This window comes from Anopheles moucheti, chromosome X (genome assembly GCF_943734755.1).
Source record: "Anopheles moucheti chromosome X, idAnoMoucSN_F20_07, whole genome shotgun sequence".
In the NCBI taxonomy this organism is placed as follows: domain Eukaryota; kingdom Metazoa; phylum Arthropoda; class Insecta; order Diptera; family Culicidae; genus Anopheles; species Anopheles moucheti.
Genome location: NC_069142.1, coordinates 13132915 through 13147056, shown reverse-complemented (window position 1 = coordinate 13147056; position 14142 = coordinate 13132915). Strand labels below are relative to the sequence as shown.

Below are 14142 nucleotides of genomic sequence, written 5' to 3'. Positions count from 1 at the left end.
ATTACCGGGACCAAATCAATCACCGTCAAGCAATAGCGCAACGATCTGTCAAATACTACTACTAAAAGCAACGATGACAAGCCGGGTGACATTGAAATGGGCCCAAAGGAGGAAATGAAAAGAAAATGAAAACAGTTTTTTGCTAAAAATTGGTAAACAACAAGTTGCCTACATTTAGGCGCTAATGTCTCGATACCGTTTGAAGAACGTTTGGGAACGATTTTAAAACAGTGGCTGTGAGCTGTAGTGAGCCGGGATGTTATTAAGCGCAATAAATTAGTTGTTTTAATTGCCGGATTTTAGGAATCGGTACTGAAATTATATTTCTAACAAGCACAAAGGAAGGAAAGAGAGGACGAAAAAAGAGTTACTACGCCAGCGTGTTGGTGCGCTTGTAGACAGCAAACCTAACTAGGAGCACCCATTCATGGTTCCACAGGCTCCGTCAAGCCGTTACAGCCGAGAGTAGCGGCTGCAAATGCGTGAAACCATATAATTAAGTGACAGATGTGATAATGTATTTCTGGTTGGCGCACCGTTCCGTACCGTGTGTCGCCTTTATGCTGCGCGTTGCTACGTTTTCTCGTTTTTAGCTTGCGCTTCTCCTCATGTTGGTCGGAAGTCTATTAATAAAGCACCCAAAAAAAAAAGCGGGAAGCTTGGGTGCGAATGAATGAAACAGGCCGGGATGGAAGGCGAAATGAAGAAAATAAAAACTATTAATATGAAATGAAAAATGCCGCCCTAAGGGGTACGGCCTCGGGACGGCTGCATCGCACGGCGTACGCACAGCCTGCAGCGCGTCCCTGTTGCCCAAATCACCCAAAAAGGATCAAGCGCGAGCCGGTGCACCACAAACCCTACCTAGGCGCCGCCTGAACCCTGACCAGAAGGAGACGCGAAGGTCCTGGCAGAGTGATGTCCGTAATAGTATGCAATTGAACAGCAACCGAATATGGCCGTAACAGCGAGGAATGGGTGGGGAGTGAATAAGGAGCATACAGGAGGGCAAAACGCATATAATAGACCGGTGTAAAGCTGCACTGGTTTAGGAAACAACAACAGAGAAAAAAAAACGTAACGAAACACCCCGAACCGTGAGGATCTTCAAGAAGGGCGCAAATGGGCCGTTTCCGTATCGAAGCATGGGGTGGAGTAGGAGGGCGGATACCGAGGGCGGATCCGGCACACACACACACACGCACACGCACACGGGGACCCCAAGGACTAAATTATATTCATGGGCCATGTCGTTTCGCTCGGCACAACCGGGGCCGGAAGGTAAAATGAGCCACCGTGAAGGACGCCGTAGCGAAATTGGTTCGCCGGGATTTTATTGCTGAATGAATGTTGCGATACTTATCGATAGATTTGGGTGCCGGATTCACTTTCGATCGTACGGATTGTACGGGGGTGTACGCGCAAAGGGTAGTTGAGGATGGATTGAGCACCGTTGATGCCGTTGTGTTGTCCGGGTGCCGTTGACAAATTGGTTGAGTGTGCCGCGGAACGACGCCCACCCAGACTTGGGCCGTGGCAGTTAAATATTCGCGATCCGACGCCAACTGTCAGATGGGTGAAGTCACTAACGAACGTACAACATTTGTAGTTAAATCGCGTCCAATTAGATGGAATGAGAAATTGCCTGTACTGGACAATTTTATAGCCGGTTAGTTTAATAGCTCGCAATTAGTTCACAGTTTTAAATGTCGCATCCGAACGAACACTAAAGGGACACAAATTTTACCTAATAAACAATTAAATTGTTTAAGAAATCACTCTCTTATCAACACAGATAAACAATCATATCATAACAGAATGGTTCATCAGTTAATGCTAGGATATTGCATAACTTTAGGCGTAATTAAACACTAATAGGACCTTTTAGTTATTTACCCTTTTTTTTCAAACGACTTTTTATTTATTTATTTATTTATTTATTTAATATAAACTTGTCCGCCATACATTGGCTAAACAAAAAGTATTACAAAATGTGTTCGCTTATTTTTAGATCAATTTGTGCCTACACCGCGGTAACGCAGTCTTTCCCTAAAGGATGATACCGGTTCATGAAAATCGAACATGTTGTAAGCGCCGTTAAATTCGCGTGACATAGCCTCAATAGGATCGTTTGCACCGTATTGGGTATTTTTAAAACCTAACCTTAGAAACGGGCGGGATCTGGAGGTCCATCTATGAATCCATATCGTTAATTTGTTCAGTATATTTGGGGCGTTAATGGTTCCTTTTAAAATTCCTGCGACAAAAAGCGCTTGCGCATTTTTTCTACGGTTCTCTAACGGTACAATGCCTAGCAATAAGCAACGGGAACTGTATGGTGGAAGTGGGCTGTTCCAGTGCAGTTTACGAATAGCGTAACGAGTGAATTTTCTTTGTATGCTTTCAATTCTATGTTTCCACTGATCCGTGTAGGGACACGTCACTACTGAACCATATTCTAGAATCGATCTCACTAACGCGCAGTACAGAGCTTTTATGCATGTTGGGTCATTGAAGTCTCTGGTGATTTTAAATATCATGCCTAATGTTCTATTTGCTCGGGAAATAATACTGTCATGGTGCCGGGCAAAATTAAGCTTCGAGTCGAGTATAACTCCTAAATCTCGAACTTCGTCCTTTCTCTGAATGGTGTCGTCATTAAGTGTGTAATTAAATTTCACAGATACGCGAGCGCGAGAGAACGATACAACAAAACACTTCTGGACGCATAAGGTTAACTTATTACAATTACACCATTTACTGAACACGTTGATGACATTCTTTTACAGGTCTGACTTTTACAGGCTTGACTTTTACAGGTAAGTTGATTTTTATGATCTTTTAGATAGGGTTGGATTTTGTATAGATTTAAACAATCATTTTTCTGTTTCTTAAATTTAAAATACTATATTTTGGCAGTACTGTCAGTGACAGGAGGCATAGAGAAAGGATGTGAACTGATTAAAGTCAATGTTTGAGATAAAGAAAATTAAAATACACAACGCAGGGCAACATTAACCAAAGTGTCTCGAAGATAAAAACACGTGAACGAACGCAACGGATAGTAAGAGCTATCTTTAAAGCAAAAAAAAACAAGACAAAAGCGAAGGAAATCTGCTGCAAATGGAACACAGATATTGTACTGTGAAAGCAGATATCCTTACCTGTGCGGAAGTTTCCCGAAAACGAAAAAAAAAACCCGGAAACGCATGTCAACTGTCCTTACTGCTTGACAACTTACCTTATGCGTTTGAAACATTTGTAAGATGCCCAGTAATCTTTTGTCTGAATTTACACAATATCCTAAATGTGTTGCGCTTATGTGGAGTGCCGTTTAAGCTCAGGGTTTCCCTGATGTTGTTTGGGGAAATTTGAATAACACCTCGACACCAGCAAAACCTTCCATTCCCAAAAGCGCCCTGCGTTATCCGAGATGATGGTTTGTGTTAGCACCTGCTCATGGCGACAAGAACAACACACGCAAACGGTTCTCGCCTTGCTACAAATCGAGCTGTCGCGATTCACAGCGCAACCAGCACGAGAAAGAGATCTCGTACAACAACAGCACATCCGATAAATCATCCCCGAAGGTTTGACCTTTTTTTTTACCACGGACTGTTGTACGGTTGGGTCGATCCTTACCGACTTGAGCTTGCCCTCCGTCCAGCCGTTGGCCGTTTGGTCACACCGGCAGTGTAGACCCTTTCCCACAATGCTCCATTTAGTGTCGTTCTTTTTGTTTTATTGTGCTTGTTTTTTTGCGATCCCGCTTGAGGATTATTTTAGTTCCGGTCAATTAAAAATTTGTTCAGATCGTTTGAACCAAGCCGGTCGGAATGGGTTTCCCCGCAGCCCCGTGTGCTTCATCCCGGGGCTTTGGGTTACGCTCGCTGGGCGCATCAATAATCGGTCGATATCGGCTTTTCCCTTTTGGGCAGCGTGTGGTCATGGCCACTGGCGCCAGCGTCCTCGGCTCATCTGTCATCGGTCTGGTCCGGGAAAATTGGGTCGTCTTACAGCCCCCGGTACACGGGGCACCTTCCGCCTAGACTGATTTATCGCACAAAACATTTAACAACAAAAAAAAAACGATATCTCATCCAGCGAAAGACTAAGCCGTATTTGGCGGCATTCGTACTAATAAGCCCCTTGCTGTGTGTGCTTACTACAAGTCCGACAAGGATGCTGAACGAGGCTAGACACAAGAGCCGTGTCAAAAGACTACTAAAAGGATTTTAACAGCCCAATTTAGTTGAAGGAAAACTCTTAAAAGTTATATCGGGATTTTCAGGATCTGCGGTCACATTGGACATTAGGGACAAGAAAATATCACCAAAATGCATCTATTTTCATTTGCAACATCATAACAGCATAGAAAAGGCAATAAAATACTAAACAAAACTAAGACGGCTATTTAGTTCTCAGGTACTTCAACCGTTCTCCTGTTCCAGAAAGTCCTGGTGCTGGACAACCTGATCCTGATATGCATGGAGCAGTCCCAAAAGCTGAGTAAACCATTGCCTAATCAATGGTACTCCACTGTCCTTTTGAAAGGACACTGTCGAGCAGTGAGTAGCATCTTCTTTCGTTATCGGCACAACAACCTCAAGATGTCTAAGACCTGTCACTCCTGGCATTCTTCCTGGCATCCTCATAACATGACGGGTTTCAATACCATTAGGATGTCCGATTCGCCGTACAGCTTATCATGCTCGTAAGTACTCGAACACACCGCCAAAGATGGTCCGGAGGATGAGTCGTTCAAACACGCCCAGAGAATTCCTCCGCTCGGATGGTCTAAGACTCGTGTCCAGAGAGGATCATCGGTCCCGAAGTCATCTAGGTCTCAGTAGGGGATAAAGTCCGTAGTATGCGAGATTCCCTTCCACAATGCATCTCCGGAGAGTTTGAATATCTTAAAAAGAGTACTCAGGTACTTTCGGAAATCCCGGTGAAACAGGTAAAACAATCGTGAATAATCAATCGTGTGAATAATCATATGGAAGACTTGAAAAATAATATTCTGACGGTACGGAGTTAACACTCCAGTCCAGTAAAGATTGGAAAAGAAATACATCTGAAGACCAACGATGCCGTTCGCAATAAGCATAAATAGAATACTAATGCGAAAAAAATAGTAAAAACATCAACTAAGACAGCAAAGATCAACAAAATAGCTCCGATTCTCTCCAGAATTTCATGGGTGGTGATATAATATCCCATCCCAAATTAAATGCGTTGCTCAACTGCGAAGTATTAAAAAAAACCGTTGAGGCATATCTCCAGCGGAACAGTGCGAATCAACGGAAAAAATGGCCCAAGCAATCCTTGGGTGCGCTCCCGCTGAATCGGAAGCTTCGGCCAGGATTTGCCCCTTTTTGTTGGGCGCAGGTTGGGCAGGTGCTGTGCGGAACCGATGTTCATGCACAGCGCCGAGTCAGTGGGCCCTTTGGACGGACCACCCGGCCAGTGCGGCAGCATAACCCACCACGGCGGCATATCTTTTCATGCCTTTACAGGCACAACAGTTTGCACACCGGTGCTGGTGAGAGTGCTTCCGGCAGGAACGTGCGCGCCCGGATTGCAACGGAAACCCCGTGCCCGGGCGCTACAATTATGGGTGACGGGCGGACTTTATTACGTTCTGCTGCTGTTGTCCCCTTCGCCAAAGCGGACCGCGGGAGTCTAATCAGGGGGCCGTACAAAAAGGGGGCTGGCCAAAGAGGCGGTAAGGTTTTCTCGGGGTTCGGAGAAGCAAAAGATCACAGCGTGACTTCTGACGAGCTTCTTACCCGTTCCCGGTCTGTGGGGTGGAAACACATCTGGAGCGGGAATATCGAGTGGACGCACGTGCTAGCGGTGCCTTCGAACTTTTCGCCACCAAAAATAAAAAAAAAACACAAAAAAAACGGTGACGACTGTTTGATGTCTCTCTTCTACGGCGAGTCATCAAACAGTGGTCCCGCATGCACACCAGACGGTTCGGGTCGGTCGTAAAATGGGTGATTTCATATTTTCGTGCTTTATGGCTTACCGCGTTAAGATAAACACTACAATCTTACTAACGACATGCCAGACTACATTGCCACCGCGGTGTAACGGAGAGTTTCTGGAATTTGTTTTTATTTATTTTAATTTTGACATGCGTCATAATTCACACGCAAAGCGGTGAACGAAGATGCACGGAGAGAACGCAACAAGGTTTGTTCGTTGATTGCTTTACAACTCAACGCCATTTCAGCGCAGTGGTTTTGATTTTAACCAGCTGTGGAAAAGATTCCGCAAGGAAAGAGAAACCCATTACAATCAATACTTTCTGTAACAATGACACAATGCAAGAGACATTTTATTGCGTTTAACATTTTAACTATCTGTTGAGGGGAGTAGTGAAGTCTGAAGACCCTTCAAGAAAAAAGATGATTTTTGGGATTTTTTTTTTCAAAGATATTTAGAAATGTTGGTCACAATAGAGTATATACAGAGGCTATAAAAATAATTGTATAATGTGGTAAAATGGGAAGACTCTCTGAGATTAACATCGTCAGTGAGCAATTACATCAGGATTGCTCAGGATTTGATTGAGGAATCCCCTCGAATGCTTTGTCTATGACGTTTTGGGGGACAATCTCCCAAACGCTGAGACCCCGCACTTGGAATTCTTTGGAAGACAACGCCAAATACAATGAGCGTACTTGATGTCTTCCTCCAGCTTTCGACACCGAGGCACTCCAAGCTCCACCACGATGGGTTTGAAACGATTTAACCGACTTATTCGACCCAACTTTGATGACTCACGGCTCTCTGAAATTGAATGCCATCGACTTCTTAAATAGTTCAATATAATGTTGATTCTCAACGAATACAAGGATATAGATGTGGACTATCTCAAGAAAGGAATTCTCAAATCTTGGACAAAATTCCCATGCCCCTAGCTACTGGCTCGAATAACGTATAAAGCCCGTGAAGCTTTACAAAGTATGGGGGTTTTTCCAAAAATTTTGTTGTATATTTTCCTTGTAAACATTATACATATTATTTAAAGGGATTCCAATAACCCAAATACCCAAATATTCAAACCCAAATTTTCAAATAATATTTTCTAGTCTTTTTATCGTATTTTGAAAGTGAGCTTATTGGTCACGGTGTACTACCGGTGTTTTGGTAAATTGCTTTCAACCATGTGTTTTTATCACTTATCACTAAAAATAGGCAAACATTTAATATATTGTGAGCCACACATTTACGGAAACGCCAGGCTGATAGGGAAAAGCTGTTTTGCATTGCGTAGATATCTGTAGAACCTTCCGACTGCGTCAGTGCGCAGCCATTTTGACTCCACTTAGCGACGCTAACGAAACAAGCCATCCACTATGCATCTTGCGAATTATGATTAATTGGTCGTTGATAGATTAATAATTCAAAAAAGTAATTAATTACAGCGTATTCTTTGTACGAAAGTAGTGAAATGTTTGAACAATAACCCCAATACACACGTGTATTACGTTAGCGAAACAAAAGCAAAGGCAGAAAAAAGGCACACACACAACATACACACACACGTGTATGTTTATTGCAACGCGTTTTTTGGTCATTTCACCCGTCCTTACCGTACCAACGTTTTCCCAATTTTTCCACAACGCAGCACAGCAAAAACGTAAGCTCCTCCTCCTTTTTCCCAAGCGGGGTTTTTGCTTTGTTTGCGTTGTTTTCCCGCTGTTGTTTTTTTCATTCGGTTGTTGGTTCGGCGCTGTTTTGGAAATTCGACTGACATTTAGTAGACGTGTGTCAATTTTGCATTTGCTTTCGGTGACGCTTAGTAAACAAGTCCGTTTGAATCCGGCCAGTCAATGGCAAAATAGAGAGAGAGGGAAAGGAATGTTTTACTTACATCCTACTCATGTTTTCTGCTGATGAACGGTATAAAGCAAATTAGGAAAACTTTATTAGAACCCTATACGGTTTGGTATTAGCGGTAACGGATCCACAATTTTTAACATTCCACGCTAATTTGGCAGGGGAATTTTGTTTTCTCCTACCAGGAAAAGCAAATTAAAGATGATTATTTAAAAAAAAAACAGTTGAAAAATTCTACTGCTGGGTGCGAAACGGGACTTTGGGTGAGGGAAGGATTGCAGAAACTGACTGATGAGCCGAAAAAGACCTGGCGCCAACTCCAAATATTACCCTTATTTAGAAAGCAATAGCCATAGAACTGGAAGTCCCCCTCTCAGCGTTCCGATATCCTTTATCACCGTGTCCGTGGGCTATCCTTTCTTCAACTGATGCGTCAACGCAGGGATATGTTGTTTGTCCAACCAAATACATTCGATACGCAAACAACAGCAATAAAAAAGGAATATTAAACCAAAAATAAATCCCATGGCCCGAAGCCCTTAATGGCCCGTGGGTCATCATTAATGGGGGTTTTCTTACAAAAAAAAAACCGACCACCGATAATCGATTCGGGGTGCTCAATCATCGATCGCTAGATACCGTAGGTGTGTGTTCGGTATTCGCTCCCCCAATTTGGTGGGTGATTGGTAGCTGCATCTTTCTTTTCCTACCGGACGATCAGATCAGTTACCATTCTTTCCACCAGGACACAGCTATTTGAAGCAATTTTAAGGCAAATTTTCTTGGATTAGAATTTTCTATTAGTTCGCTCCCCGATCAAACCCGTTCGGTGCACGTTTTTAGTGTGTGTGCCCCTTTTATTTTCCTGTTTGCCCACGGCCCCAGTTAAAGGGTTGCACCCAGTAAACAATGCGAACACCTCTCTATCGTACACCCCGGGCAGGTGAACGGCATGATTCGACAGTAATCTCGGTGGCCGTTTCGGTACGACCGCTCCCAACAAGCACAAGAAAGCAAAAGAAAAAGAACCAAATTCGGCAGCACAAACTCCGGCACCCCGTTTCGATGCCACAAACCGATGTGGAATTATGAATTTGTGCGAGCTATAGATCTAAAACAGGACAGCGACAAACGCGGGATGGAGTGGGCGCTACGGAGTGGTGTGGGGCGATGGGTGGGGAAAAGGGCGAAACGGGAAAAATGCTTAACTCTGGCTCCAGCTACACGGCATAATGAATGCCTTTGGAGCCGCCGGATGAAAGTCTCCAACCTCATCATCGCGCCATCGGCCCAATCCTCCCAGCCCAAACACCCCCGGGGGGGGGTAGTGCTGCCGCGGGGTGAAAGAATCGAACCAAATCGATCGCAAAACGCAAATCACCCTCGGGTCGGTGTCGGCGTATATGCGTATGTGGCTAGGCGAGATCGCACTGTTTAGGGACTTACTACCGACCGAGCGCCTCACACACCGAAACCGAAAATCTTTCCAATAGAGAGAGAGAGAGAGAGAGAGAGAGAGAGAGAGAGAGAGAGAGAGAGAGAGAGAGAGAGAGAGAGAGAGAGAGAGAGAGAGAGAGAGAGTTAGTGGAGAAAAAAATCCAACCAACAATAATAATAATTTTTAGGGAAAATGTGCAACCGGGAGGAAAACGGGGAGGCATCTCCATTTTTTTTCTTCTTATGTTGCTTTTCCTTTTTTTTATTTCTTTCCCTCTTTTTGGCAGTTTGGCGGCGTCGGGTGAAATTGAGAAAATGTTGATGAGTGAAAATTAGAGTTCATTTTTCCACCCCCTCCCCCCCCCCCCCCCCACCCCTCTCCCCTTGTGGCTGGATGGAAGACTATTTTCCCTTTGTCCCAGGGGTCGGTGTGCGTCACCCGGACCGGCGTACAATTTGGAGCGCGTTCCCATTCGGCTAGCCCGGCCGGGCTAAAACAGCTAGACCGGGCCCGATCGTTAGGCAGATCAGAACGTGAGCAGCAGAATAATTTACTCACCGAAAAAGCTTGAACGGCCAAAAAGGCTTGAACGGCGGCAGCAGACCGGTGGCAATGATGCGACGAAAATGGCTGCCAACCCTTCAACCCCCTCCTTTTCCGCCCTCCGTTCCGCACCACCAGCCCACCACTCCATTTCCATAGGCTGCGTAAATAATAATTGCGTGGGATCCTGCGACCACGGAGTGATGACGCGGTGGTACACACGGTGCGAGCGTGAAAGAAAGAGTAGCCCCCAGAGTACGGGCGCGGGCTGGCAGGGGATGGATCAAAACGGACAGGGGGTGGTTTTTGGTTATTTGAAAATTTGCCGCCGAATCATACTGGTGGCGCCGGGCAGGCCTTTCTATACCCTTATTCCCAATTTGATGAGACCGTAGAGCGACCCGTCGGGCCAGTAACGCTTGTGCGTCTATTATGCGCGCTGCGCCTTATAGCTGCCCAAACCTGAGGCGGCAATACGGAATGGGGATTGATTTTTGGGGGCCGGGTTCCGTTGGTTTAGTTTATTCTGTTTTGAAATGGTGGGAAAGCCGCTCGGCTTGCGAGCCTCCGTTGGCTACTACTTGCCTCTGTACAAGAAATTTGACTTTGTTTCTCGGGAAGTTTTTTTTTTGTTTTGGCTACTTGCATGGAAGCCATATTCGTGAAAGACACTGAGTGCTGAGAAATATTGAGGTTCGCATAAATATTTGGGCTATTCTTTTCGGTTAGAGACCTTACGGCGGAATTTCCAATACACGGAGGAACTATCGGACTAATGTAATCCACCCAAGACCCTTTCTTGGGTGGATTTCATGTAATGTCTTCTTACGGTTGCAATTCAACGCAACTGGGGACATGAATTGCAGCTAGTTCTTCTGGTGATGTCAGATTCGATGAGAATTTCTGGGTGATTCTGGTGATCTATGCAACCCATAGACGAATATTGCAAGGCATCTCCGTTGCACTATGAAATACTGGACTTCAAACTTCAAGTCTTGAGGTTATGCCACTGCCACTACCAGAAATTCGCGAATAAGTACTTCAGGGTATAGATCCAACATACTGCTACTTCTATTCATTGATCTTTAGCATTCGAGGTAAATTTAAAAAATTGCGGAGCGTTAGCTCTATTCTTACCACCATATGCTTCACATTATCCGAAGTGACTCAATGAGATCAATCCTACAAATCAAAGTCAAAGTTACAAGGTACAATAATCAACATCAGTTCCTACAAGAGTTCCTCGTATTACTGCTAAAGTTAGCCAGAGTTCCGAAAGATCCTTGAGGTTCTTTCTTGAGGATCCTCTTCTTTAAGTTAATCCAGATCATAACAGACCACTCATGACATAGATATTACGGGTATGGTAATCCTCGGAAAGGCGATGCGGACTCTACGTACTATTACTAGGATATTAGGATTATGCTCGACTGAGTGGGTTATGTCAATGACTAAACGATCAATTGGTCAATCCCTTTGAGAGATGAGCACTCCTCAAGTTGGGAAAGAGTTGACTGTTGAAGTGACTTTAATGATCTAGAACTCATGAAACTTGGAGTCTTTCTGGTACACAAAACGCAAGCTATTAATGCGAAGTTCACTGGATCTACTGGTCCCACGAAGTAAATTTAAATTTCTGATCTCTAGAGATGGAACTGATCTGATGGAAGAGATGGATGGAACAAAAATCCCTTAAATTGTATCCTTAGAAGGTGTTTTTTTAGTATTTAAATGTACAACATGTAAAATCGCTTGACATAATTTCACTATCAATACCAGTTTAGTTCAAAGAGCCTGTGCTATCTATCCCAAACGTCCAGTTTCTTTCAACCCCAACAATACGGCCCCTTCAAAGATTCTGTCCACTTATCCGTGCTGTACGGCAGAACCTTGTCCACATCTGTGTAAAATACACGCCCAATACCATTATCCGACCGTTGCTTAATGCCAGTTGTTAGATTAGATTCACACAAGGACCTTCACGTGTGATAAACGAATTGACTAATCTACACATTTTTTAATACAAAACACGTTACACCAGGGCAAATATTTTACCATGATGAACTATGATTAATAACTAATCAACTCCCGTCCCTTGAAGGGAACATTTCCCTCTCCTCGGAGTGCTTTAACGTAAAATAAAAAAAAACAGATTCGTCAAACAGGATGCTTGTTGTGTTTTATGCCTCCGCTTCTCAATCTGCCCTAAGGTATATTGTTACCGTTTTCCGCCCCTAAACAACGCGTTTACAGCTGGAAAAAAAGTGTTTCCCTCCCAAAGAGTCGCTACCACGTGCCACCGTGCGCATTCGAGTACAATTACCAAGGCATGCTGGGTGTGGAGCCACCAGATATTAAAATAAAAATAAAACTTGGGCCCCATTAAAGTAGTAATCCATTAATTGGCAGGAACGCGAAAGGAGCCGTAGGTATGCTGGAACATAAATTAATGCGCGGTTGTATTAGACCGATCTAAGCGGGTTGATAGTTCCGGTGGCTCGGTGCTGATATCGTCATCGTAATGATACGTTACATGCACTCAAGTACGCATACCGTGCCGTTTGAAGGTGACGGCAGAGCGGAGCATATAAAAACTTACCCCACCCACGGTTGGCGCGATGTAAAACAATGCGATCAACAAGGATTTGAGTCTGCCTTTCAACTTAAACTCGCTCGACAAAATACAACCATCATCACCACTCGCCAACCGGGAAAGCTTGCTGGTGGTTTCGAAAAGTTTTTCGTTTGAACCTCCCCCCTCCCCCCTCTCCTACTCCCTCTCCACCCTTACCTAACCTCACACTTTTTACCGTTTTCGCAACGCTTTTCCTTTTCGAATCCTGGCGTGGAAGGCGTTCCTACGTGATGCTGTTGGTGTGCGCCATCATTCCCACGATTCTATCACCTTTATATGCTCTATGTGTGTGCGTACTCCTTTTTTTTGCGCTCCTATCTTTAAAATTCACCACCTAGCATCGAACGAATCGCATGTCGACTGAGTGTGTGTGCGCGCGCGCGCGCTCGGAGTGCATTTCCGTTCGTCAGTTGTCACTGCATCGCTGCCGTTCCGGAATCACCAAACAAACCAGTGTGTGAGTGCCAGGGGAACGTAGCGTAATACATGGCCAAAACCGAATATGACAAATGACAGGATAATAAATGTGTACTCGACGGGTGGGGTTTAACGGTTTGCTAAACGGGGATTATTTGCGCTACGGAAAAGCCGGTGGGAAAAGCGATGGTTTTCGCCGGCTCATCATTCATCGCTGGCTGACGGCTTCGGCAGCGGTACAATCCGATGACGATTATTTCGGTTGTTGAGGCGATCCGATAATCCGATAATTTGACTGGATTATGTTGTGGATCAGTGTAATCTGCTGTCAAGCGCGCGAGAAGGAGACGGAGCAGGGACCGTGTTTTGCTTGTTCCCTTTGTAATGCCTGTTGCTGAGTGGCGTTTTTTTTTTCACGATGTCCTTTAAGGTGCTTTCAGTGTAGTTGCACTGGATTTTGCTATTTTTAACGCGAGTCACTCTATTATAGGACGGATTTATGGCGGATTTAAATAAAAAAAATGGATGTACTTTAATCATGAACTCATGGTGAATAATGTGTCCCACTCTTGGATGTTCAGTTTTCAACACATTCTGATCGTTAATAGACGATCCTTTTCCTTTAATGACCGCTATTGAAACAAGATTTTTTTTGCGATTCCTACAGTGGCACTATGACCCAAACCAACAAAATAGGATGAAATTACGCTTGAAGACGTTGAACTTGCGTAAATTTAATATTTTTCTTTCATAATAGCAAAGATTTCATAGGAATATAATGATTTTTGGGTCATTTTTTCCTGAAAACCAGGAAAATTATAACTTTTCTAATGATATTTCAAGCGATTTAGCATAATAAAACCATTTTTCGCTTGAAGGTACAGCGGACGAATTAACTTTATTATATATTTTTAAATATTACCGTTTCTCGAGAGTGATTTATTCAAAATTATAAATGTACAGTTCCGAAAACGACTAAAACTCACCCGGAAATGTACTTGATCCTGTAAGTAAAGTGGCCCGTCTCCAAGAACAAACTCATCCTTTGAGTTACACCTCCTAACGTGTGTGGTGCAAATTGCCTAACCAAAAGGCGCGAACGCTGTCAGGCGTTACTACATTAAAGTAACAGTCCCGAAAAGTGCGCAAGGCCTACGCAATGCTAACGATACCCGATACGGTTCTACGCTTGACCAACGTTTTAGCAGTAATTGGAAGTAATCTTAGGATGACATTTAACGCCATCATTAGCGAA

General features: G+C 44.1%; 1 protein-coding gene across 1 annotated transcript in view; it reads right to left on the bottom strand.

The window, feature by feature from the left end:
* The window catches only part of LOC128306415 (obg-like ATPase 1), a 50997-nt gene that overhangs the window by 18403 nt on the left and 18452 nt on the right, over positions 1–14142 (bottom strand). The gene's annotated exons all lie outside the window — the stretch shown is intronic.